Source organism: Ambystoma mexicanum, chromosome 5q (assembly GCF_040938575.1).
Source record: "Ambystoma mexicanum isolate Mex_15411 chromosome 5q, UKY_AmexF1_1, whole genome shotgun sequence".
In the NCBI taxonomy this organism is placed as follows: Eukaryota; Metazoa; Chordata; class Amphibia; order Caudata; family Ambystomatidae; genus Ambystoma; species Ambystoma mexicanum.
In genome coordinates, this window is record NC_090933.1 from 1,337,315,095 (window position 1) to 1,337,340,615 (window position 25,521).

Here is a 25,521-nt window from a genome sequence, read left to right on the forward strand (position 1 = left end):
GTGAGAGATGCCCGAAACCTTCTGTTTTTAGTGTCCTAGGAGACCCAAATGCACTCTGGCGTGATTGGCTGGCTGACTGTCCGGCAAGGACAGTCACCATGCTGGGTGGGTGACAGCTAGGCTGGAATGAATGCGAGAAAACTGTTTAAAAGCTGAGTCTCCTGGACTGGAAAGCAGAGTCGACCACTGGAACGAAAAAAACCGAAGGAGCTGGAAGAGGACAGCTGCTGCAACTCCTGGACCGTTGGTTTGCCCGGTGAAGCCCTGCTGCAGGTCCAAATTGGCAAGTTCATCTCGACAGAGAAGCCCCTTCAAGCACAACTTCTTCCTTCGAGTTGGTGGGACCAATCAACTCGTAAGCCACCTGGATACCATTCTCTGAGCTGGTTAGGATTAACCAGGGGGAAGGACACCAGCTTGAGTGCTTGAATTACAGCTACTGGAACTGAAGTGACTCCATTTTGTCCGTGCATTCCGACGATCCCTTGCAGTGCAGGAGTCCCCCAACTTCCTCCCTCTTGTCCCCACAACTGAGTATCAGGAACAGCGAGAACAGCAGTAACTGCCAGGAACCAACGTCTTCAGATGCATCTTTTGCTTCATATTAAGGTACTGTGCCAACCCGATTGAGAGAACGCCTTTCTCTGTGAAAGTTTATGGAACTTTCCCAACTTGCAGGCATAATCAGCTTGTGACCCAACTATTCTTTTTTGTACAAACTACTTCTGAGAAATTTGGCAGAGACTTTACCGTTTACTTCAAGAACTGTTCTTTCCTATCCAATCTAGTGAACTAGAACTATTTGCACTGCCTAAGAAAGTATTTGTGATGTATTCTGTTAACTTGTGCCTTTTTACTCCCATTGAAAGTAACTGAAACGCCATTTTTCTCCTATTTCAGAGAGCCTAATTTGTTCAGAAACGTATTGGTTTGATATTGAAGTGTGTTTGTGTATAATATTAAGTTGCCTCCTTCTAGTGAATGTTTTCTAAATGATAGTGTAATAAATAAGTGTTTTACCAAGAAACCTTGTGTGTAAGAGTTTATTTGAATACTTGTCACTGAATCTCTGTGCAACTCCCCTACAGCTCACATTGACCCCGCTTGAGATAAGCCTGGCTGCTCAACACACAAGACTTATACCAAAGGTTGGGTCCCTAAGGCCAGGAGGTCAAGGTTATTGTAGTGCACCCAAAGGGTACTGCCTACAACCTTGCCTAACACCCTCGATGCCATTACAAGGTTGATTAAAGGAATGGTCTAATATGCCCCCTTTGTTAAGGTTTTCCTCTTGTGACCACTGCCTCATATCGAAGGGCAGTGTCTTCCTTTTCTCCAGCATGCATGGTTCCAGGCCCTTATTCCTGTATTTCCTGGGTGTCCACTTGGATATGTAGGCTTGCCCCTGGTTCCATGGAGGTTTCCTTCCCACTGCCCACCACCCTCCTGGTAGGATTTCAGTAATAGCCACCCTGGCACTGCATGGTTTAAAGGCCATTTTTGCTGTACTTATGCAATGCTTGTGCAGCCACATGTTTAAACACACACGGCAGTTCTGATCTATTCCATGGCAGCGAAACAAAACTAGAAGCAAGCCTTATGCCTGCTAGCGTATTACGTTTCATCAGGTTCGCCTGCGCCCAAAAGCAGCCCAAAGCCAATCCTTGCAAGTAAATGAGAGCACCACTCAGCACAATGCGTTTACCAATTACACCATTTAAGATGAGGCACAATCTGCAGTAGCTATAATTGCTGAAAGGATTAAGTAATTCAAACCCCGGTGTAAATCCCCCTTCTCCCAGCACTTCCGTGTGCTGTATGACGGATAGAAAGGGTGTCAGAAGGAAATTGCAGCTTAATCTATGCAACATGGCACTCACCCATAGAACAGCAACTTCGGATCAACCATGCAGGATTCAGTAGCACCAAAAGCATAGGTTTCCTTTAGCCATTTGTGCTCCTTAGGCAAGATTGTATGCAGTACCCTGTGGGAGACTACATCAGCTGTGTCCTCTTGGCAATAGTTAACCCAACCTTTTGTATAAGCATGTTCTACACAAGTTGGTAGAGTGACTGAGCAGCCAGGCCTATCTTGGGAGGGGTCAATTGTGAGCTGTATGGTTATCACACACAGATTCACAGTGACAAGTATCCAAATAACACTTATCCTCAAGGTTTCTTGATTAAACATTTGTCAGTCAGCTTGAATAAGCCTTCTTTAGAACGGAGCAAATATATGTAACACAAGAATATACTTCAAAAATCGCACTCAGTTTCTGTAAATCAGTAGACACCCATTTGGATTGGCACACGGCCATTTCCTACACCCTGAGATGACTTAAATAAGTAGAACACTGGACATTGATTTATCACTGGTACATTTAGAGCAATACCGAATTTGGTGTTAAAAGTAAAAGGTTAGAGGGAAGAAACCATGGATAACAAGTTTCTCAAACAGGTAAGTACTTTTGAATCCCGTAATGCAATGCAGATTAACCCTTTCCCAGCTACAAAAGTTAATCTGTGACTTTTTTGGATGGACAGATCAAAACAAAGTCAGAGGTTAGAAGAGTCTTTAGGGAGCCAGGACAGTCAATGTTACTTGAGCAAAGTTTAGGGGAGCTGGAGACCTTCTTGAAGGTAAGTAAAAAGTCTTGCACAATGTTAGAGAGCTTCTGTTGAACATGAAAAATCACTGTAGGGCCTCAAGCTGTGAGGCTTGTGAAGGGCAAAACTGCAAGCAACTCTGCAAAAGCAACAAAGGCAAATCTCAACTGAGAGCTAGCAAGGCTACACAACAAGAGTAAGTACCCCTTATTTCACAGTACCTTAGGTCTGAAAAAATTAGTTGCAGCTGGCTTCTGTACGTGTTGTAGGTCCTGCAGATCCTGTTGTTCCTGGGCCCCAGCCGTGGGGACAAGAGGGAGAGCGTGCGAGGACTCCTGCACTACGGTTCGAAGGTCAGCGGCAGCAATGGGCAAACTTCAGATCAGCGGCACTGCGTGGTTTCAGCTTCTCGCTAATTGCAACACTGCGGTTCTCGGATACCTTATGGGCTTTCCTCGCATCTTGGGTCAAGCACTCTGTTGAGGTGGCTCAGGCTTGGTCAGTCCTGCTTCATGGGAGTCCGGAGGATCTTCCTGGAGCTCAGGTCTGACTTGTAGACGATGCACTCGATTATGGTGTTCCTCTCCCTGGCAATCGGTTCCTGCAGCCGCAATGGAAGTACAACCAGCTCAGATAGCATTTGCAGATGAGTTAGTCTTGGGGTTGATTGGGCCCACCAACCCTAGGGGAGAAGTTGTCCTTAGCAGGGCTTCTCTAGTCGAGGCAAATTCAGAGCTTCAGCACTGCAGCAGGGCTTCACCGGGCAAACCAATGGTTCAGGAGTTGCAGCAGGCGTCTCTTCCAAGTTCTTCTTCGGATTCCTTTGTCCAGTGGTCGACTCTGCCTTCTGTCCAAAAGACTTCGCCTTTTATGCAGGTTTCTCCCATTCATTCGCAGCCTAGCTGTCAATCACACAGCAAGGTGGCTGTCCTCCAAGGACAGTCAGTCGGCCTATCACCTGTGGGTGTATTTCTGTAACCAGGGAGACCAAGCACAGGGAGTTTCAGGCACATCCCTCACTTCCTGCCCTGGCAGACACCTTCACCAGTGAATCCCACCACAGACAAAAAACGGACAAAGGGACCAAACCTGGTTTGATGCGCAGAGTAAATCTTAAAATGGACCTTTACAACAAGAAATGGCGAAAAAATAAGACCAGGGTCATTTTGACAAAACGGGCCCCTATGGGTGCTATAGTGCAGCTGAGAACGCAGCCCGCGGTAAAAAACACAATGGTAGGAAAAAGTAAACCACTGCCAACAGCCATTAATTGTGGAAAGGGTAACAAAAATGTTACATGAGAAAGTAACCTCTCAGGACTCTATGGAAGATTGTATGTGCTGGGTCTATAAAGTTACAAAATGTAAGTAAAGTCAATTTCACTTTACTGCTCTTGAAAACAGTAGTTTATCCTCGAGAAGGTAGTTAAACCTTCGGGAAATCTAAAAGACTTCCCTGTGGCACTGCACTGAAGGTGCTGTGTCACAATGTAAAAAGATGATGCCTATGGAGTTCGTCAGACTCCAAACACAGGAAACCGATACGATTAAAAGTACAAAGTCCCAAAGTTCAGCAAAAGAGCTGGGGGTCTCTAAGGTGAGAGGAATTTAACACTAAAAATGAAAATTCTCCTTAACACCGGACATGACAGGGCTGGCCTCACCTGGGAGGGAGTGACATCCTTGTGGTGCATGACCCCCGAGAGTGTGTAAGGGGGTGGAAAAAAAGCGTCATTTGGGGCGAAAGGCGTCAAAAAAAATGTCTTTTCTACCTTGCTTTAAGCAGGTAAGCACGGACGTGTTTCTTGATTAGTTCCTGCATTTTCTGCGTTTTCTTGGGGATGCCAAAACGTCTTTCGCTGCCTGTATTCAGCGCGTGAAAGGAGTGCCTTTTTATGGTATAGGTGTGTAGTACACAAAATGGTAGTGTGACTGAGCAGCCAGGCCTATCTCAAGGGGGGTAGATTTAAGCTATAGAGCTGTACAAATGAAATTCGTAAATACAAGTAGCCAAGTAACACTTACACACAAGGTTTCAGTTATAGTTATTTATTTAATGATCTAATGAACATCAATTTTTAAATAAGCGTTCTTTATAAAGGCAATTTGTTGAGAAAATGTGAATATACTTTAAAATACTTTTCAGAATCAAAACAACTAAGTGGATAATCTTTGGATATGCTTCTTACACAATTCCTACACCCTAGTGTGACTTCAATCACAAGGACAGTAATGGCATTTATATATCACACTAATTATACTTATGAGGTTGCAGAAAGGTTAGGGAAGTAAAAAGGTTAGTCAGTTTCTCAGTATATTTGAGGACAACTAAATCTTCCAATGAAATCTAGATAAGCCTTTCCCAGCAGTACCAGTGTACAAGCTACCACATATGAGGGACAAACCGTATCAAAGTCAATGGACTCGAAGAGTCTTCAGGGAGCCAGGACTGCCAACGTCATTTGGAACACGGTCTATGGATCGGAGGCACTTCTTAGATCAAAGTCTTGCACAAAGTTAGAGTCTTTTAGAAAAATCACTTGTAGGGTCACAAGCAGTTAAGTCTGTGGAAAGGGAGTTGAGATCAACTCTAAAAGGTGAGCCACTGCAATTCCCAACTGAGAAGAGCATGGCTACAAGGCAATAACGTAAGTACCCCAAGCCTAAACAGTACTTCTGGTTTGAAGAAGAGTGGTCCAGCTGGAGTTCGGCTTACTACTGTTAGGAAGGAACCAGGGTCCTCCCGCACTCCCAAGCGCTTTAGAGTTAAGCAAGACCTCTTTTAGGTGCTATAATGGACTAGGGGGGAGATGGGGCACTGGGAAGGCTCTCATGCAGATATATTCACATACACCGACATGGACAGTCACTGAAGGCAGTTATTGTTTAAATATAAAGCATAATGCCCCATTAGCTGGATAGATTTAGAATTTCAGATCCTATGCATTGTAAAATCTTAGTGCAGTACGAGTCAAAAACTCGCCCTTCCTCATGAGTAAGATTGTGGCCTGTGCTAAAAATGGGCTACAGGCGCTTCCGCGGTCTTCGCCACCAAGGCTAGCACAACTGACTCACCAGCCGTCTACTGTCCGTTAAGTGTCCATACCGGCTAAAAATGGGATTTACATGCTCTGACAAAATGTAGGAATGGGACACATTACAAGTATTAAGTGTGGGGGGAACCTACAGGGCCCAGATAACTTTGATAGAATGAGTGGACTATGGAGAGAATGACGGGAAAATGTTTTTATACATAACATTTTCATAGGTGGCAAAACGAAGGAAAGCATGAGCTACAGTGAATTCTTGAGTAAGCTAGCAAAATGTAGAACGGCACGCTCTGACAGAACTGCTGACAAAGAAGAAAAGAAGGTTTTGAAGCATCCCTATTATGGAAGGACGGATTGGTATGAAGCCATAGTCTGTATCCAGCGACGCCACTATTGCAAAACAGGGCTATGTAAACTCCTGCCTGGCACCACATTGGCAGGAATGAACAGAAGAGGGACAGGAGAAGGCTGTTTAGACAGCAGAGTCCTTTGCTACCATCCTCATTGTTGTAAGATTAAACTAGTTATCCTTACAAGATGGCCTTATTTCCCTAGAGGGGTGTTAGGCATGATTTGGAACAGTACCCTTTGGGTACACTAAAACAACCTTGACCTCCTGGCAATAGGAACCCAACCTTTGGTATATGTCTGTACTACACAGGCTGGTAGCGTGGCTGAACAGCCAGACTTATCTCAAGAGGGGTCAATGTGAGCAGTAGAGTGGTTTCACAGATTCACAGTGACAAGTATCCAAATACATACTTACACCGAAGGTTTCTTGATTAAACAATTATTGATATATGTAACAGTCAGTTTGAATAAGCCTACTTCAGAAGGGGCAATATAATAGTAACACAAATACACTTCAAAATACACACAGTTTCTCTAAATCAGCAAATACCCATTGGGATGGCACACACACTTCCTACACCCTCGGTGACTTAAATAGCTAGGACACTGTGGACATTAATATATCACTGGTACTTTTAGAGCCATACTGACATGAGTGTCAAAGTAAAGAGGTTTCAGAATAAGACGAGAGATCACAGAAATATTCTGAAGCAGGCAAGTACTTTTGAACCCCCCCCCCCCCCAATGCAAAGTAAGTTAACCCTTTCCTGGAAGGAAAGTAAAAACACATTCAGAGGGGAGAAGAGTCATTCAGGGAGCCTGGCCAGCCAATGTCAATTCGGCAAATGTCTAGGTGAGCTGAAGCACTTCTTGCTAAAGACTAAAAGTCTTTCACTATGTTTTAGAAGTCTTTGTAGAAAAGTAGAATCAAAGTAGGGCCACAGGCTAAGAGGCTTGAGAGGTGTAGAAGATGCAAGCAACTCTACAGGAGCAAACAAGACAGGTCTCAACTGAGAACAAGTAAGGCTAAAGACAAGAGGTAAGTTCTCTTAGACTTTGTTAGGCAAGATTGTATGCAGTACCTGTTAGGCAAAGTTTGCATGCAGTACCTGTTAGGCAAAGTTTGCATGCAGTACCTGTTAGGCAAAGTTTGTATGCAGTACCTGTTAGGCAAAGTTTGTATGCAGTACCTGTTAGGCAAAGTTTGTATGCAGTACCCTCTGGAACAGTACAAAATATTATGATTACAGGTATAGGCAACCCAACCTTTGGTATAAGCTTGTACTACACAGTTTTGGATGAGCAGCCAGTCTCATCTCAAGGGGGGAAATGTGAGCCGTCGTAGAGTAACAAAGATTCACAGTAACAGGTATCCAAGTAAACTAACACTCAAGGTTTCTTGCATAAACAATTTATAAAGCCTTCTTCAGAAAGGAGCAATAGAATAGTAACACAAAAAATACACTTCAATACTGTACACTCAGTTTCTGAATCAGACAAGACCCTTTTGCGATGGCCTAAAGACACAACCTACACCCACAGATAATTTCAGTAACAAGCGCAAAGCTGTGGAAACTGTGCTCTTCAACTAAAACTTGTCCAAGATGTGAACATTATTTGTCACACCTAGGATGAGCAGACCTAGGCACCTGCACAATGTGTTTTAACCTGAAATATGTGTTATTTGTGTATCTGAATGATGCTATAATGATGGCCTAATGTATTCTAACCTTGAATCTGTACTTCTATGTACTTGAATTATGTTATTCACATGCCCTTACACTTATCAACACATGTATGTAACTCCTCTGTAACTAACACTACCACATGTAACAGTGGCGCAATGCCTTTGGGCTGTATGAGCGCTATATAAATGCAAAAAAATAAATAACGGTGCTGGGGACATGAACATCTTACTGTTGGCATTAAGAATACTCTTAAAAGTTGGTAAAAAGCAAGGTTATTAGAACAAGAGATCACAAACATTCCTAAGCAGGTAAGTACTCTTAGATATTCTTAGAAGAGTCATTCAATTCAATAGGCTAAGCCAAAATCAATGGGCAAAAAGTCTTGAATAGGATGAAGCACTTCTGGTAAGTAAATGGAAATGTCTTTGCACATGTTCTTAGGAGTCTTTGATGAAAAGAAGAATCAAATGTAGGGCCACAAGCTGATTCGGCTTGTGAGTTGCAGAAGTGGCAAGCACTCTACAGTAAGAGGCAAGTTCTCTCAGACTTATTTTACAGTACCTTGGTAAAGAAGAAAAGATGCAGTTGATGACTTCTGTTCCTGTGCAGCTCTGCAGATCTCACTGTTCCTGGGCCTCAGTCGTGGGGACAAGAGGGAGGATGTCGGGGGACTCCTGCAATGCACCAGGACGGTCAAAACCTGCAACCGGCAAACTTCAATTTCAGTGGCTGCTCCGCGTTTCAGCAACAAACGCAGTTCCTGGCTGTCAAGGTGGACTGTCCTTGCTTCTGGGGTTCCGCACTCTGCTGAGTGGGCTCACCGGAAGTTCTTCCAAAAGCTTCAGGCCAGCCTAAAAGTAACGCACACAATTGGATGTCCCTCTCCCTGGCTATACGGTTTCCTGCAGCAACTCTGAGGAAATTCAACCAGCTCCGAGATGGGTGTTCAGGTGGCTTACTTTGGAGTTGATTAGTCCCACCAATTCAAACAAAGAAGTCATCCTTGAAGGAGCTTCTCTGTCGAGATGAACTTGGCCATTCGGACCTGCAGCAGGGCTTCACCGGGCAAACCAACGGTCCAGGAGTTGTAGCAGCTGTCCTCTTACTGCTTGTCTTCGGTTCTTTCGTTCCAGTGGTCGACTCTGCCTTCCAAGCCAAGAGACTTTTTATTCAGTTCTCTCCCTTTCATTCCAGCCTATTCGCCAATCACAGCGAGATCTGCAGGAACTGCCAGGAACAGAAGTCTTCAGCTGCATCTTTTTCTTCATTTGTAAAGGAACTGTAAAACCAGACAGAGTACTTGCCTCTCGCGGTGAACGTGCTTGAAACTTTCCCTACTCGCAGGCCTAATCAGCTTGTGACCCAGCATAGAATTCCTCTTGCTACAAACTACTCCTAAGAACTTGTGCCAAGACTTTTCTGTTTCTCTACCAGAACTGTTGTCTCCTATCCAAGACTTTAGCCCATTGACTTTGGCCTAACCTATTGAATTGACTCTTCTGGTGAACTCTAAATATTTGCACTGTCCAAGAATAACTTGTAACCTTTCATGTTCTAAATAACCTACGCCTTTTTGCTCCTCCTTCAAAGTAGTCTGAATGCCTCAGAAACTTGCAGTACTGAAGTATATTTGTGTATGATATTTAACTGCCTCCTTCTAGTGCATGTTTTATAACTGACTTTTGAATAAATTAATAAGTGTTTTACCAAGAAACCTTGAGTGCAAGTGTCTACTTGAACCACTGTGATTGTAAGACCTTTGTGTAACCTCTTGTACTGCTCACATTCCCTCTTCAGATAAGCCTGGCTGCTCATCTAGCTACCATAAAACTGTAGTACAGACCTATACCAAAGGTTGGTTTTTGCTTACACCTGTCTTAATTGTATGTGGTGGTCCCAGATTCTGCCTAACACTCCTCACCCAAATTCCCGAAGGAGGTCAGGTGGAATGAGGCGTACACTAAGGCATTTGAAGGACTTAAGCAAGCCCTTTGTGAAGTTCCAGTCTTAAGAGCTCCGGACAACAACCAACCCTTTATTGTACAGACAGATGCTTCCAATACAGGTATAGGTGCAGGTTTGAGTCAGCTGGATGAGAAAGGCAGGGAATACCCAATCTGCTTCATCAGTAAAAAAACTGAAGGACCCTGAAAAAAGGTGGGCAAAAAAGAACGTGAAGGCTTTGCCATTGTGTGGTCTTTGAAGAAGTTTAGACCATACTTGTATTGGTCTACTTTTGTAATTCAAACAGACCACCAACCCTTGATATGGTTAATGCAGATGAAGGGGGGAAAAATCCTAAAGTGAGAAGATGGTCAATCAGCCTACAGGAGTTTGATTTTACCATTGAACACAGTTCCGGGTGTAATCACTAAAATTCTGATGTTTCTCCAGAAGTGGAAGGGGGGCGGGGAGTGTTAGGGAGAATTCTCACAAATGTGGCAATACCTTCTACCTTAGAGACCCCTAGAAACTTGCTGGATTTTGAGCACTTGGTTTTTTTTACCTGGTGAGAGCAAGACCCTTTTCCCACTCTCTCATGTATTTTAATGTGATTTTGTAACACTGTTTCTTTTGGTTGTGGAGTCTGACAAACTCCACAGGCATCATCTTTTACATTGTGTCACACAGCACTTTCACTGCAGTGACAGGGAATTCTTTGATTTCCTACAGGTTTAAATACCTCCTCTGGAATAAACTACTGTTTCCCAGAGCAGTAATGTGAAATTGACTTTACTTACATTTCTAACTTTCTAGACCCAGCAAACACCATCTTACAATAGGGTGCTGCAGGGGTTACCTGGTATCCCCTTTTACTTTACAATATTTGTATTGCACCCTGTGGACCCTGGGGCATAAAGGCACAGACATTGATACCAACAGATTACAAACAGATGAAACCAACTAGGAAGCGCTCACCAGTAGAATTGCTAACTGAGGGGTCTAGGATTTAGGCAAAGAGGTTCTATTCCTGGGGGTTATCAGGAGGGTCTGACCGGATGATCTCAATTCTCTGCCGTTAGCTTTTTCATTAATAACATTCTGCAGATAGGATGGCATGATGATGCCCTGTCTGCATTTGAAGGTGATTGTTAGGAGTCTAAACTTGATATGTGCTTCAACTGCAAGCCAATGGAGTAAGCGCCTTGCCTCGGTTAGATGGTCTCTCCGGGTCAACCCCAAAGCTACTCCGACAGCCATGTTCTGCATCTGTAATCTATAGGTGTCTCTTTTTAAGACCTACTATGAGGCTGCCACAGTAATTAATCTTTGCCCCAATGATGGCTCTGGCAATTGTTTCTGCATTTGCCTGTGTGATGAGCGGTCTGAGGAGATGAAGCAATTTGACATAATATGCTGTTGCCGAGATTACGCTAGAGACATGATGGCTCAGACAACGACTGATATAATGTCACCCAAGAATCTTACGTTTTGGGACAGGAATGAGTGGTCAGAACCAAGCGTGAAGGGTATAAATTCACTGTCCAACTTGCTGAGGGCTGCAGCGCTTCCTATAATCATCAGTACCGCTTTGCTTTATTGAGCATCCAGGTTTCAATTATATGAAATACTCTGTTTAGCTGTGCTTCATCACGTGAGTGACAACCTGAGAGCGGGATGACACATTCATTACGCGGACGACACGCAGAGAATATAATCCCCTCTGCCTCTAAATTAGAGAAGATCGCCGCCATAAATAGATTGTATATACAAGGGGAGGTGCTCGCCCCCCTGTGGAACCCCGAAAAGAACCGGAATGGGAGAGGCCTCTGCTATGTCTGAACAGACTCTGCTCCTTCAATTCTCCAGGAAAGACATAGTCCATGCGACCGCCAGCGTTGAAATGTTAGCTATCTCAGACAGTCTGGATTTTAGTATAGAGTGGTCGACCAAGTCGAACGCCGCCGAAGAAATCCCCTTTACAGCTGTAAGGTTTCAGTTTCTCAATGATATTTTGAAGAGATTCCTCTGATTGTATGAAGATAAATTCAGCTACTGTCACATCAATGCTCAAGGGCACCTACTGTTGACTTGGAGCCTTAGAGGGTAACTGTTTCTTTCAAGCATCCCTGTTTTTATTCCCAGTTTATTATGCATACAGCCTTGCAGATGCTGGCTCCAAGTAGAGTCTCTAGTCTCAAGTTGATCCTCTGGTGGGGGGACTGCTTCCTGTTCTTTAAAGTTTTTTAAAATGTCCCTAACATCCGAAGTGGCATTAGCAATTCGTAAGTTATGAAAATTCTGTTTTGCAACTAAGACCGCTAGTTTATAATCCTTTACTAGCGCCTTGTATCATTGAAGAGAAGCTGGAGAGGGAGCATATTTCCAAGATTAATATGCTTTGGTCGTTGCAGCTTTATGCTTTCTCAGCCACTCTGTAAATCTTCTTGAAGCTCTAGGCCAGCTTAAAAGCAACGCACACAATCTGGTGTTCCTCTCCCTGGCTATAACGGTTTATAACTCTGCTAAAATTCAACCAGCTCAGATACGGATGTCCAGGTGGCTTAATTTGGAGTTGATTGGTCCCACCAACTCAAGGGGAGAAGTCGTCCGTGCAGGGGCTTCTCTGTCGATGCAAACTTGGCGTTTCCACACTGCAGCATGCCTTCACCAGGCAAAGCAACGGTCCAGGAGTTGCAGCAGGCGTCCTCTTCAAGCTCTTCTTTGGTTCCTTCGTCCAGCGGTCGACTCTGCCTTTCAAGCCAAAAGACATGCCTTTTATTCAGTTCTCTCCCATTAATTCCAGCCTGTCAGCCACCCAGCAGAGTGGCTGTCCTTGCTGTACAGTCAGCCAATCACCACAGAGTGCATTTGGGGCTCCTAGGAGACTAAGCACAGGGAGTTTTGGGCACCTCCCTCACTTCCTGCCTACCCCCGACACCCTGGAGAGCCAGAGGCGGGCTTCACTCATGAATCCTGCCAAAGGCAAAATGAACAAAGACCAAACCTGGTTTGGCACGCAGAGTAAATCTCAAGAAGGCCCTTTCCACAAAGAAATGGTGAAAAAAGAAGACCAGGGCCATTTTGACAAAAATGGGACCCCTGGGTGCCTTTACTGCAGTTGCGACGCAGTAAATGCACACCATGGTAGTTAAAACGAAACCACTGCCACCAGCCATTCAGTGAGAAAAGGGTAACATACACATGTTTACATGAGAAGCTAGACGAAGGGGATATTAGGTAACCCCTCCAGCACCCTATGGTAGAGCAATGAAAGTCTTTTCAGAACAAGCATGCGCCCAACCTCATCTAATTAAATGTGGGGTCCCCCAAGGATCCTACATCTCGCACACCCTGTAAAACCTATTCACAAGATCACTATTCAAATATCTAGACTCTATGGGCATCACATACACCAATCATGCAGACGATACACAGGTCCTCATCCCCCCCTTACGGGCGATTACGAGGCTGACCAAAAAACTCTCAATTCTATTTACACCACCATCCAGACCTGGATAGCTGAAAACTGCCTCCGTCTTAACAGTGAAAAGACAGAACTCCTAATCATCGGGTCCCCGGACACAATCAGAAAAATTGGTTCCCAATACGACTCCTTTCTTATTGACAACTCCCGCATCCCGGTATCCCAGTCAGTCAAAACTCTAGGAATATATTTAGATTCAAACCTCACCACGACCAGACAGGTGAATGCAATATCATCAGCAGCAGCCTACCACTCGAAACTTATCACGGCCGCCAGGCCCTTCCTAACACAACAAAACTCCCTCACCATTGCCAGATCAATCATAGGATCTCGCCTAGACTACTGCAACACACTCCTAAGCACATCAGGAAACTACAACCAGTGCAAAACAATGCCCTGAGAGCAGCCACCAGGGTCTCAAAGAGAGACCACATCTCGGCCACCAGGAAATCTGTCCACTGGTTACCCGTCAAAGAACGTATCCTCTAAGTCCCTGGCACTTACTGATAGGGAGCATTCTCTTATAAGGCTAATTTCCCAAACCTAGTGAGTCCCCCAGCAGCTTTGCTGGATTTTTTGGGGTTGGTTTGTTTTTTTTCTCCTGCCAAGAGTGAGAGACTTTTACTCCCACTCTTACACATGATTTGAGGTATGTCCTTGACTTGTTATGTGCTTATAGGCTATGGGGTTCCTTTTCACTCCATAGGGTACCCTCTGTTTTTCTGTATGTGTGGTACACAGCACCCTCACAGTGACCCCCAAACATAGACTCCATACCCTGGGACTGACTACTGTCTCCCAGGGCATGTAAAGTCACCATTGGCTTTACTAGTCCAAACTTGTGAACAGAACCAGTACAAACCATCATATTGTGGAAGTACTGGTAAGGGGTAATTCGAATGCCCGGGTCTGTTTTCGAGGGGGTACATCCCGTCCTCACTCGTTGAGTTTCTGGCTGGTGGCAGTGGTTACCACGCGAAATATTCCCTATGGGATTTTCCCATTGATTTCAAACGCACCACTTTTTGGTGCAATGCTAAAGTTACCGCCGGTTTATTTAATATTAAATCACAGGTTGGGTCTTTTTGCCAGAACTCTATTCTAAAATGGCATTTGTGTCCGTCTCTGTAACTCTGACCAAGGTCGAGCCCTTTGTTCCACTATTTTGGCGGGGTCCTCCACAGAAGCCCTCCAAATGGTGCCACTCTGTCTGGGTTCCACAGGAAGGGTGGAGGTGGAAATTTGCACCCTGGACTGCGTTGCCTTAGCAACCCAAGTCGCACTCTACTCTGATTGGCCCAGTGGTGAGCCGCCTGGCTCACCACTTAGCATGTGTGATTGACAGCTAGGCTGATGAATGGGGGTTTTTCTGCATAAAAGCAGGGCCTTTGGAACTTCAGAAGTCGCCAGAGGACCTAAGAATCCGAAGAGGGAAGAAGCTGAGCAACCTGCAACCGACGACACCACCGGTGAAGCCCTGCTGCAACGAACTCACCACTTTTCCAACGGCCAGAGAAGATCTTCTGCTGGAGCGTCTTCTCCCTTTGAGCTGGTCGGACCAACCAGTTCGCCTTTTTTCGCTTCCAAAGACATCACTTGGTCGAATCGCCCGTGCCAAGCACCCCGGCGGCTGGATAGCCAATAGGCAAGCTCACCACTTTTGACGGCGAATAAAAGGACCGCACCTTTTAATCGGGAACTCCGCGGCTGGTTTCATCCCTGTGCAGTGCAACGACTCCACGTTTCCTCCTCGACGAGATCTTCTCTTCCCCCGGAACCACGAACCTCAACCACTGCCAGGAACTGCCCCCGCTGGAGCTTCCTTTCTCTTTAAGGTACTGTGTCCTGCCTGGCCTCCCTTTCTACAGATTGCTAAAGGTGACCCTTAAATCCTTGGCTTCTAAACTGGGTTGGCTCCAGGCCTTCTAACTATATCTTTTGACTTACCCCAACCTCTTTTGAACACTCTGCTAAGACGTTCAGTGCACTTTAAACCTTGTGATCCTGGGCACATTTGGCTTTGCTCCATTTAAAGTGGGCCTGGCCTATGAACTTTGGCTCTACAGTATAACCTGCCTTTCTCCCCTTGCTTTGAACTCTTAAGTGTTGGGAACTGTTTTATTTTATGCTCTGCCTTTTCTCTCCCTTTTTAACCTAAACTATTGGAGTGCCATCTAGGTTAAGCGCTCACTTCAGCCTTAACAAATAGTTGTGCTTTAACCCTGACTTGTCTGATAGTTATCAAGGGAGGTGTGTATACTTACCCCGACTGTTTTAGATTACTTTTAATTGAAAGTGCTAGTGTATTGCCTAAAGTGTTTTAAATAAATAACTATATACTTTTTATACAAAGCTCTGGTCAGTGTTTGTTTGCTCTACTGTGTTGTGACCCTATTGTGTATACTCTGCATACTGCCCTATTCTTCTTGAGAGAAGTCTGACTGCTCAGCCACAGCTACCAGGTAAATCTGGGTGGTGCAGACTGCTACCAATTGGGTTTACTGCTGCTCCTGTAGTCTTATTTTTGCAGTGTTCCTTAAGGGAACGGCACAGGATTCTGCCTAACACTTACCCACAAATGTCGCCATGACAACACCGTGCTACCTCTCGCAAAGATTCTCTGCGCCCCCCTCAAACAGGCCGGCTAGATCTAGCCACACCAACTGCCTAAACATTTCCAAAAGCCTCAGAATCAGAGCAGGAGTCGCTAGTTTCCCAGTTCAGAGGCATTGAATCCCACATGGTCTTTAGAAAAGCAATAAAAACCATGCTGTTCGTGTAAGATCACCACAATGTACTGTATTACATGTATGTATTCTTCATATGTCCTTGCTCGTCTGGCCAACCTGTAAGGCACACGAACAATGTAAACCCCGTATCGCCACCCACTTCCTGTAAGTAAGACACATTCATAAACAGTGCCTCGATGCCTCCGGGCTGCTGGGCGCCTCGATGCCTCTGGGCTGCTGGGCACCTCGATGCCGCCTGCTGGGCGCTTTACAAATACAAAAATAAATAAAACATTTAAGATAGTGTGTGCTGGGTCTAGAAAGTTACAAATGTAAAAGTCAATTTCACTTTACTGCTCTTGGAAACAGTAGTTTCACCAAGAGAAGGTATTTAAACCTTTGGAAAATCTGAAAGACTTCCCTGTGCCACTGCACTGAAGGTGCTGTGACACAATGTAAGAGGGAAGCAGCCTCTGTGGTTTCGGTGAGTGGAGAGTCCTTTCCTCTAATTTTGACGAGTGTCCTGAGCTGTGAGCTGAGCTGTGAGCTCGGAGTCGCGAGAGCAGACCACCTGAGCCGTCTATGTTTTGCAGCTGATGCCCCTGCATACGAGTGCCCCCAGGCCGGTGACGGCTCAGAGCACCGAGAGCAGCTGGTGAGTGTGTGTGAGTGAACCCTCACGACAGTGCTTGGGGGGGTTGGAGTCAGGAGAGCTTTTTTTCCCCTCACGAGCTGCAGGCAGCCCAACTGTGGTGTAGACTCCGGTGGTCCGCTTCCTTCCCTCCTTATAGCTTGGAGAGGAGGTGGCAGCCCGTTGATGGTCCAAAGTCATAGCATTTTGACTCGTTGATAGGTAGATGGCGAGCAGAAGTGTCAGTGCTGATTGTGGTTGCAGCACTGCGTGCTGTATCGTGAGGAAAGGAGAGGAGCTTTGGGAGTTTGCTCTAACAAAACGGCGGTCGCGTGTTCGCTGTGCATTTGTCATCAGCGAGGTGCCCGTCTCCCCCGAGTGAGCCGACAGAGCACTCAAGACAGGCAGAAGTGCCAGAGAGGGAGAGAGGGGGGAGAGAGAGAGAGAGAGAGAGAGAGAGAGAGAGAGATACTTGGCCTCGCCCCGATCTTACCACCCCGGATTTCAGAAGTAGACTACCCAGTGTACTTCCACTAAGATGATTAAACACCAAGTTCGCAAATTCACCAGCAAAACCGGCCGCAAATGCCCCCTCCACCCTGAATCTTGCTAGCGACCAAGCCACAAAAGAGCCCCATGTGCGACTTCCGAGCGTCCGTCCCAGCAGAAAGAGCCACAGGAGGTGGTCTCTCCGTTTCAGGGCCTGGATGAACAGGACGCAGAATCGGCCGATGAAAGATTGGCACCAGAAAAGAGAATCTAAGAACAATCATTGGAAAAAGCTTGCGGCAATTATCTCCTGATCGCGGGCCAAAGGGGAACTTAATTCACCTCTGGAAGTAGCCCGATGGCGGGGGCCGCAGGTGTGGCAGCTGTGGAGGCGGTGCCCGAGTAGGCAAGGGAATGGCCCCCGAGCTTGGATTTAACGGACATGGGGGCGGAGGATGCAGCGCTGGACTCGCTCCCTGCTATAACCCCATGCCTCCAGACGGTGGAGATTGAAGTACACGTGATCCTGTGCGATCAAGAGAGTGTGGACCATGAGGGAGGGGAGCTAAGGAAGGGATCTGCAGAGAGACAATCCTGGAGAGACGGCCACAGCCCTGGGAGGGGTCGAGGAGGTACAATGGGCCCCAAAGCCGGGCGGGGGTGCCTGCATGCCGGGAGAGACTGAACAAAGGAAGAGTGAATGAGTGAATGGGGCACTGCAGGGAGAGGGGAAGGGAAAGCCGCCCCCGACATGAGCTGGGTTCAGTCTCCCGCGGATGAATTTAAGTACATATACCATCGAAGACTCTGAGTCGGACCTGCCGTGGTCTAAGGAGGGAGCGAGATTGGAAGGTGTAACAAGGCCAGAACGCCCGAGGAGCGTACATCAAAAGAAAGCACAAGGAGACGAGTCCCAGGACGCATCTTTCAGAACGATGGAAGAAAAAAGGAAGTCCCAGTACAGAAAACCACCAAAGAAGAGTAACAAGCCCAAACCTACCCCAGAAAGAAGCAGATAAGGGATAGGAACAAGGACGTTAAGGACAAAAGCAAGAGAGTGACCTCTCATAATTGGAGCCAAAGAAAAGAAGGAACAGAACGGCCCAAGGTCCGATTAGATCAGGCTAGGAGTAGGGAAAAGACTGGGAGAATGGAGAACAAGCGAACCAAGAGCAAATGCATCTTCAAATTAGGAAGGATCAAGGATAAAAAAGATGGCTTTATGTTGAGTAGGAACCTTTCACCAGGTCCCCAACCGACGACAACTTACTTCACACAATCTTAAAATAATTGACCCCTGCAAGAAAGGGCATGACGATCGGGCCTACTTGCACATAGCACCTGTAACAGTGAGAAACATCCTCAATAAGGAGTCTTATAACCTCTGCTCCCCGGGGTACGACTTGAAGGAACTGAAGGAGGGTAGTGAGTCTCGCGGCCATGACGACCAAAAAAGATCGGAAAGGTGCCAGACGACCCCTAAAGGGCTAAGTAGTAAGGGTCGCAAGAAGTATACAAGAAAGAAAGATAGCCGGGGCACGGGGAGAAGCTCCACCCGAAAAGACGAACAGGACGGCCTTTGGCAACAGGGCAGACAAAAGGCTCGTAGGAAAGATAGGCTGGGACAATCGTTGACGAACATCTAAGAGATCCTGAGACAAAATCAGGATAACATTCCATCCAAGCCCAAGCAGAACCACAAGACAAGAATTAGAGAAGGACAAGGTGGTAGAAGGAGTGGCTACACAGCCGATGTGGACCTGGACCTCTAAGGCCTCTATCAATACCCGAAAGGCCTAGCAACCAGCGAGCGGTAAAACCCCGGTGTAGTATAAAACAGGAACAGAGAAATGGGACTATGGGCTCGTTTAGCACCCAAGGGTTTGCTCACCTGATGGTAAGTTCTGATGTGAATCTGGGCAAATTCGACATCGTGTCTCTTGAGGAGACATGGTTGATGTTGAAAACCATATCTAGATGGTTACGTACTGTCTTACTCCGGCAATGAAGGGAAGTGCAGGCAGACCGAGGGCTGGCCTCCTGACAGCTATAAGATCGGTAATCGGCCTAGAACTCGTTAACACCTATTTGAATCCAGCAGAGATCACAACAGAAATGTATCTAGATGACATCAATAATCTCCTGGAAGAAGAAAGTGAGCATCAGCAAGCAAATTATATCATAATAAACAGTGATCTGAACTGTTTATGTATGGACACAGAAAAACCACCAAATAATGGTGCGCTGGCCTCTTGGGAGCGAGGTAAGAGTTGGGAAAATCTCATGGAGAAATGGGATCTACACAACCTTCATTGGTTACAGACGAAGATGAACCAGGACATATCCACGTGGCAAAGAGCAGAGCTAAAAGGGACCATTGACCATACAATCTTGTCCAGAGAGCTGCTTAGCCTGATAAAAACTTCAGAGTGGAGGAATCTAAAAATAGTGACCATAACATACTGATCACAACATGGCAGGCGCACCGCCCAGAGCTCAAACGCATGATAAACGGGCTAGAAATCAATCCCAGAGGTAACGGTCTTAAACTTACGGCCCAAAGCATAAGGGACATAACTACGGCCTACGAAAAACACCACAAGGAGTGCTCACAAATAGGAAGTGAACACAGAATGGCTGTAGACTAAGTGCCCTTACTAGCTGTTTATCGAACGTCTAAATCACGAGGGATTGAACGCCAAAATCCCCCAAAGTGATAGCTAAAAACAGGGAGTTGGTGGTTCGAAGAGCTGCTCAGAGGAAGCGCCAACGAATGGCAAAAAACTCATCGAATACTGTGAATAACAGGCTTAAAACTAGCCCAACAAGCTTATAAGGCCTGGGTGCGACAGCATCGCGCCATACTCCAACAAGATGCCGAACAAAGGTTACACACGATCAGTGGCAAACACAGTAAGGACTTTTGGACTCTAATCAAAGTGACGTCCTCAAAGACTAATGAGACCTTGCAGAATAACGTGAGTGAAGAAAAGAAAAGTGGGTTGACTTCTTTGAGGAACTGTACAAATGCCCAGAAAGCCCTATTACAAACACCATACATCAAGGAATAACTGTGGGCAATTCCATCGGACACACAGACTATCAAGCTAAAAATCAAGAGCTTAAAAAACCTAAGAGCACCTGGACCGGATGGAATTTCGAACATCGATCTTAAGACAAACGCGGAAACCTGGGCTCCCCTCATTGGGCAGATCTTTCAGAAGTGTAACTTAAACACCACTGTCCCGCCATCATGGAAGACTGCAAACGTCGTCCCCATCTTTAAAAAAGGAGCCAAGGAAGACCCGAGGCACTATCACCCGATAGCGCTCCTGGACGTCATAGGAAAGGTTTTTGGATCATGTGTTTTGTAGGATCTTCAGAGCTGGCGAAAAGAAGCAAAATGTATAGACCAGTTTCAGACAGGCTTTGTTCAAGGCATCGGCACAACAGTGAACATTCTGTTATCCTCCTTAAAAGCCAAAGTTCAACAAGGCAGCCTCAGAATCTTTATGGCTTTCGTCGACCTCGTACAAGCCTTCGTCTGAGTGAACCGGGACAAGCTGTGGGCCAAAGTATTGCGCAAGAAATGCCCAGAATAAATACTGGCTCCAATAATGGCCTTGTATGAAGGTACATCAATGCAAGTTCGACTAAATGGGGCTGGGGATCTATCTCAAGAAATCTGCACCAGTCGCAGAGTGAAACAAGGCTGTCCTTTGGCACCAGCACTATAAAATGCGTACAAAGCAGATTCAAAAGAGGCAACAAGTAACATCAGATGCTTTCCTCCCACTGTAGGGGGAGTAAAAGTCCAGAGAATCTTGTACACAGATGACATCATCCTGGTGGATCAAAACCAAGATTATGGCATTTGAAACAGCTACCAGGACAGGGAGCAAGGGGAAATGGTACGTGGAGGAAAAAAATTAAAATAAAAAATAAAATCGAAAAGGCGAGGTGCTTTAGATACCTGGGAGTTACTTTAAGTAATAGTAGCATCAAACTACCTATACAAGAATCCTTAATAGCCTAAATGAACATGCTGGCAAGTCAAGCCAGGGTGGGTGACAGGAATTTTGGGAGATACTTTCTGATCCCGGTGATATCTATTTTTTAAGGCCAAGGTGGTCCCCACCATAACGTATGGCACCGAAGTAATGCCTCAAATTCCGAGCCAGCTGCAGGACAGACTTGAAGGGGCATTTTGAAGGAAAGTGCTAGGGCCTCCTGCAATCAACACCGATCCCCATAATCAGATTAGAGCTATGCCTTACATTGCTGAAGGGGACCGATGCAAGGAACGCAATGATGCTCTTCAGGAATATTATCATGAAACCTAGAGCAAAAGTACACAAGATCCTAAAAGAGGAGTGGATGAGCGGAAAGAATAAAACATGAGAAACCTGGGCAGAGGGCAGTACAAACCTCCTTGAAGAAATAGCCTTGACAAAGGAAACACGGAAAGGTAATCCAGTAAAGGTGGGCAAAAAACGTAAAGGCCTGGACTGGATTAAAAATGCAAGAAAAAGCAGCATCTTACAAATTAACTAACAACGCATCTACGCATCCAATGAAAATTGAGTAGGTCAGAGGCTACTTGAAAAAGTTCCCAGATAAGTTAGGACGAACCTTCCTGAGAATCAGATTAAATCTGTTAACAACAAACAAGGTCATGGCCATCAGAGGGAAGTCCAACATGAGTGAATGCTGATTCTGCAAGACTAATCAGGTCGAGTCAATTCGACACTTACTGCTGAAATGCAGAGGAACGCAAGGAGCTCGAGATACCAACTTAAGTAGAATCCTGGGGAAAACAAGCACGGTAGAGGAAGAAGAGTGGTGGACACGATTAATGAGACAGCAAGTTGGGCTGTGGCAGTTGTCCTTCTCATCAAGCAAATTGGGTTGATTTAAGAGTCGGAGACGGACAGAAAAGCGAATGAATACAGCAATTCTAGGAGGTTAAGAATAGGCACTATCGAAACGAGTGGAGTAACTGTGGAAACACATCGTCTTTGTAAAAATTGTTATACAACTAAAAACAAATAAAAAATAAAACATGTCGTCTATGGAGTTTGTCAGACTCAACAACCAAAAGAAACAGTGTACAAAATCCCATTAAAATACATGAGAGAGGGGGCAAAAGGGTCACACTCTCTCCAGGTTAAAAAATAAAGTCCTCAAAATCCAGCAACGTTGCTGGGGGTCTCTAAGGTGGAGGGAATTAACACATTTCTGAGAATTCTCGCTAACAGCCATTCATCGAGGAAAGGGTATCAAAAATATTACATGAGAAGCTAGATAATGGGGATACTAAATAACCCCTCCAGCACCCTATTGCAAGATAGTGTGCACTGGGTCTAGAAATTTACAATTGTAAGTAAAGTCAATTTCACGTTACTGCTCTTGAAAACAGTAGTTTATCCAAGAGAAGGTATTTAAACCTTTGGGAAATCTGAGAGACTTCCCTGTGCCATGTACCGAAGGGGTCATGTGTGTCAATGTGAAAAGATGATACCTATGGAGTTTATCAGACTCCAAAAACCAAAAGAAACGCCGAGTTTAAATCACAGTAAAATACATGAGAGATAGTGAAAAAGGTCTCACTCTCTCCAGGTTGAAAATTAAAAAGTACTAGAGTCCAGCAAAAGTGCTGGGGGTCTCTAAGGTATAGAGGAATTAGCACATTTCAGAGAATTCTCCCTAACGGGTGCATTTATTCTGGAGGGAGCTAATTAGGGACATCATTACACTACAGCGATGCAGACCCTGGTTGCTGAGCCTCAGTCGTGGGGACAAGAGGGAGGACGTCTGGCGGGCTCCTGCAGCGGTACTTAGAAGGCCGTCGGCAGCAACAGGCTCTTTTCAGTTCAGTGGCACTACTCAGTTTCAGCACTTAGTAAACAGCACCGCAGCGAATCTTGGATGCAGGTTGGACTCCTTGCTCCCTCTGTCCTGCTTCTGGATGGTCTTATGGAGTCTCCTGGAGCTTCTAGTCGGATTTGTTCCGCGACAGACATTGCACTCAACTACTGACACTCGACCCCTGGCATTGAGCTTCCGAAGCAATGGAGAGGCACAGCAAGTATGAGGTGGTGGTGGTCCAGTTGAGTTAGTCTCCGGGTTAGTTGGTCCCACTAACCCAAAGGGAGAAGTTGCTCCATACAGAGCTCATCTGTCGAGTTGAAAAATCAGTTCAGCACAGCAGTAGGGCTTCACTGGGCAATTCAATAATCCAGGAGGTTGCAGCAAGCTTCGTTTATGGTTTTAGTTCGGTGTTTCTCCCAGTGCTAGACTGCCTACAGTCCCAAAACCCTTGCCTTTTAAGCAGGTTTGTCCCCATTCATGCACAGCCCAGGCTGTCAATCACACAGGATAGCCAGCCAGCCAATCGGGACTAGTTGCATTCAGGCATTCCTAGAGACAAAGGACAGGGGAGTTTCAGTACCCTCCCTTACATCCTGTCCCTTCAGACACACTTGAGCCAGGGGCGGGCCTCAGGGCTGAAGTCCACCAAAGGCAAGACAAACAAAAGGGCTCAAATCGGGCTCAACGCACAGAGTAAAACCCACTAAAGACCTCACAAACAGAAAATGACAAAAAATGAAGACCAGGGTCATTTTGACGAAATGGTCACCCTTTGTTGCTATGCTGCAGCAGAGGATTCAGCATGCGGTAGAAAAGCAACTTGGTAGGAACATTAAACCATTGCTACCAGCCATTTAAAGTAGTGAGGGTAACAACAATGGTACATGAGAATGTAGGATAAGGGGCTGCTAGATAACCCCCCAGCACTCCACATAAGAATTAGTGCGGGACCTACAAAGAGAAAAAGTAACTAATGTCAATTTCACTTTACTGTTCTTGAGAACGGTAGTTCACACAAGAAAAGGTATTTAATCCTTGAGATAAATCTAAAGGATTTCTCAGTGACACTGCATTAAAGGTGCTGTGCGTCACCATACAAAAAGTAGAAGCCTATGGAGTTTGTCTGACTCCAAAAACAAAGGAAACAGTTCAAATCAGGTCAAAACACATGAGAGTGAGAAAAAGGGCTCACTCACACCAGGGTTAAAATTAAAAAGTCCTAAAGTCCAGCAAAATAGCTGGGGGTCTCTAAGGTGGGAGGAATTTAGCACTAAAATGAAAATTCTCCCCAATAATGCATTAGGAACACCACTGGGGCCAGGGGCTCTAGATGATTGCATGCGCTTTATAATCAACTTTATGTCTAAAGTGTCAAATGTCAAGTTTAGTGTGCCCTCCGCTGGTGTAATCAGAGGCTCTACCTTCAACTTGCCATCACAGAAAATTGAGTTAATGTAGGTCAGCCATGTCATTTTGGAAATGGGGTTTAGTTCTTAAACCCCCCCCCCGCACCTCCAACCCCCCCAACTCAGCCATACCTCTACGATAGTGCGCCCTAAACCTACCGCTATCATTAGCATGCAATAGTTCAAACATGTTTTCCAATATGCACCATGCATACTACTCTTATGTTGGCGTATTCTGTTTTTATACTTGATCATGAGCAGAGTCAGGACTTCTTCTTGTTCCGCATAAGACCTATTTAAATATCTTTCTATAGTGGCCCGATATCCATGCAATAGTTTTTTCTTATCATAAATGGTCACGTTGAAAGGGCCTCTGGTAGGGCGATTCCTGGGCATTGTCCAACACTGTACTTTCTCTGAGGCCAACAAAAGTGCCATGACTATGTTCATGTTCCAATCATGATATGCAAGTAGGTTTACCATCCATTCATAGCCCTGTAGCACATGCAACTCTAATCTGTCCAGGTTTGTGTTGGACCATAAGAGTGTTACCCTGACGGTTAACACAATTTTCTCTGGATTTGCCAGTTCCCAGGTTGAAGGACCAACTCAGTAAGCTCTGGTCACTAAGAGACAGTGCTACAAGAGTGCCAAACGACGTGGCCCACATACACATAGTCCAGACAAGATCAGGTTTTTCCATTTGACCAGGTAGTGATTAATGGTGCACCACCTCTCCCCTTTGGTGTTTAAGCAGATTAAATCATGAGCATTCAAACAGCTGCCTGATCCCGAGATGTTATTACTTTTAGCTTTGTTTTGCCTAGTTATACGTGTCTCGTGGGCAACCTGTTCAATGGCACGCCTAATATGCATTTGCATATACCTTGTCAAATCACAGCAACTTGCAAGGAAAGTACTATACATCAAACAAATTCAAGGCCCAACACCCAAGGAAATGTCATAACCGATTGGGATACCAACACGCAGATGGGAGCCAAAGAGGACAGATCTAACCTGAACCATACTACCTATGCTACTCTCCCACTAGGGAAATGGGTAAAAATGGAAGAACTCCATGCCAACACACAGAGCCCTTTCATGAAGCTTGGGATCACTATTAACTTATTTCATACCATCCTGGAACTTAGAAACATCCAAAGGGAATCGAGGCTTACACAGTCCAACCACATTGATTACACACAGAATAGTCATGGCAACAGCTCAGTGGAACTTGCAAAGGGTATGAATATCCAATGTGGTCTTCAGGAG

At 45.5% G+C, this 25,521-nt stretch overlaps 1 protein-coding gene across 4 annotated transcripts in view; it reads right to left on the reverse strand.

Moving 5' to 3' along the window:
- CPSF1 (cleavage and polyadenylation specific factor 1) overlaps positions 1-25,521 on the reverse strand; it is a 777,662-nt gene that overhangs the window by 296,431 nt on the left and 455,710 nt on the right. The window lies entirely within an intron of this gene.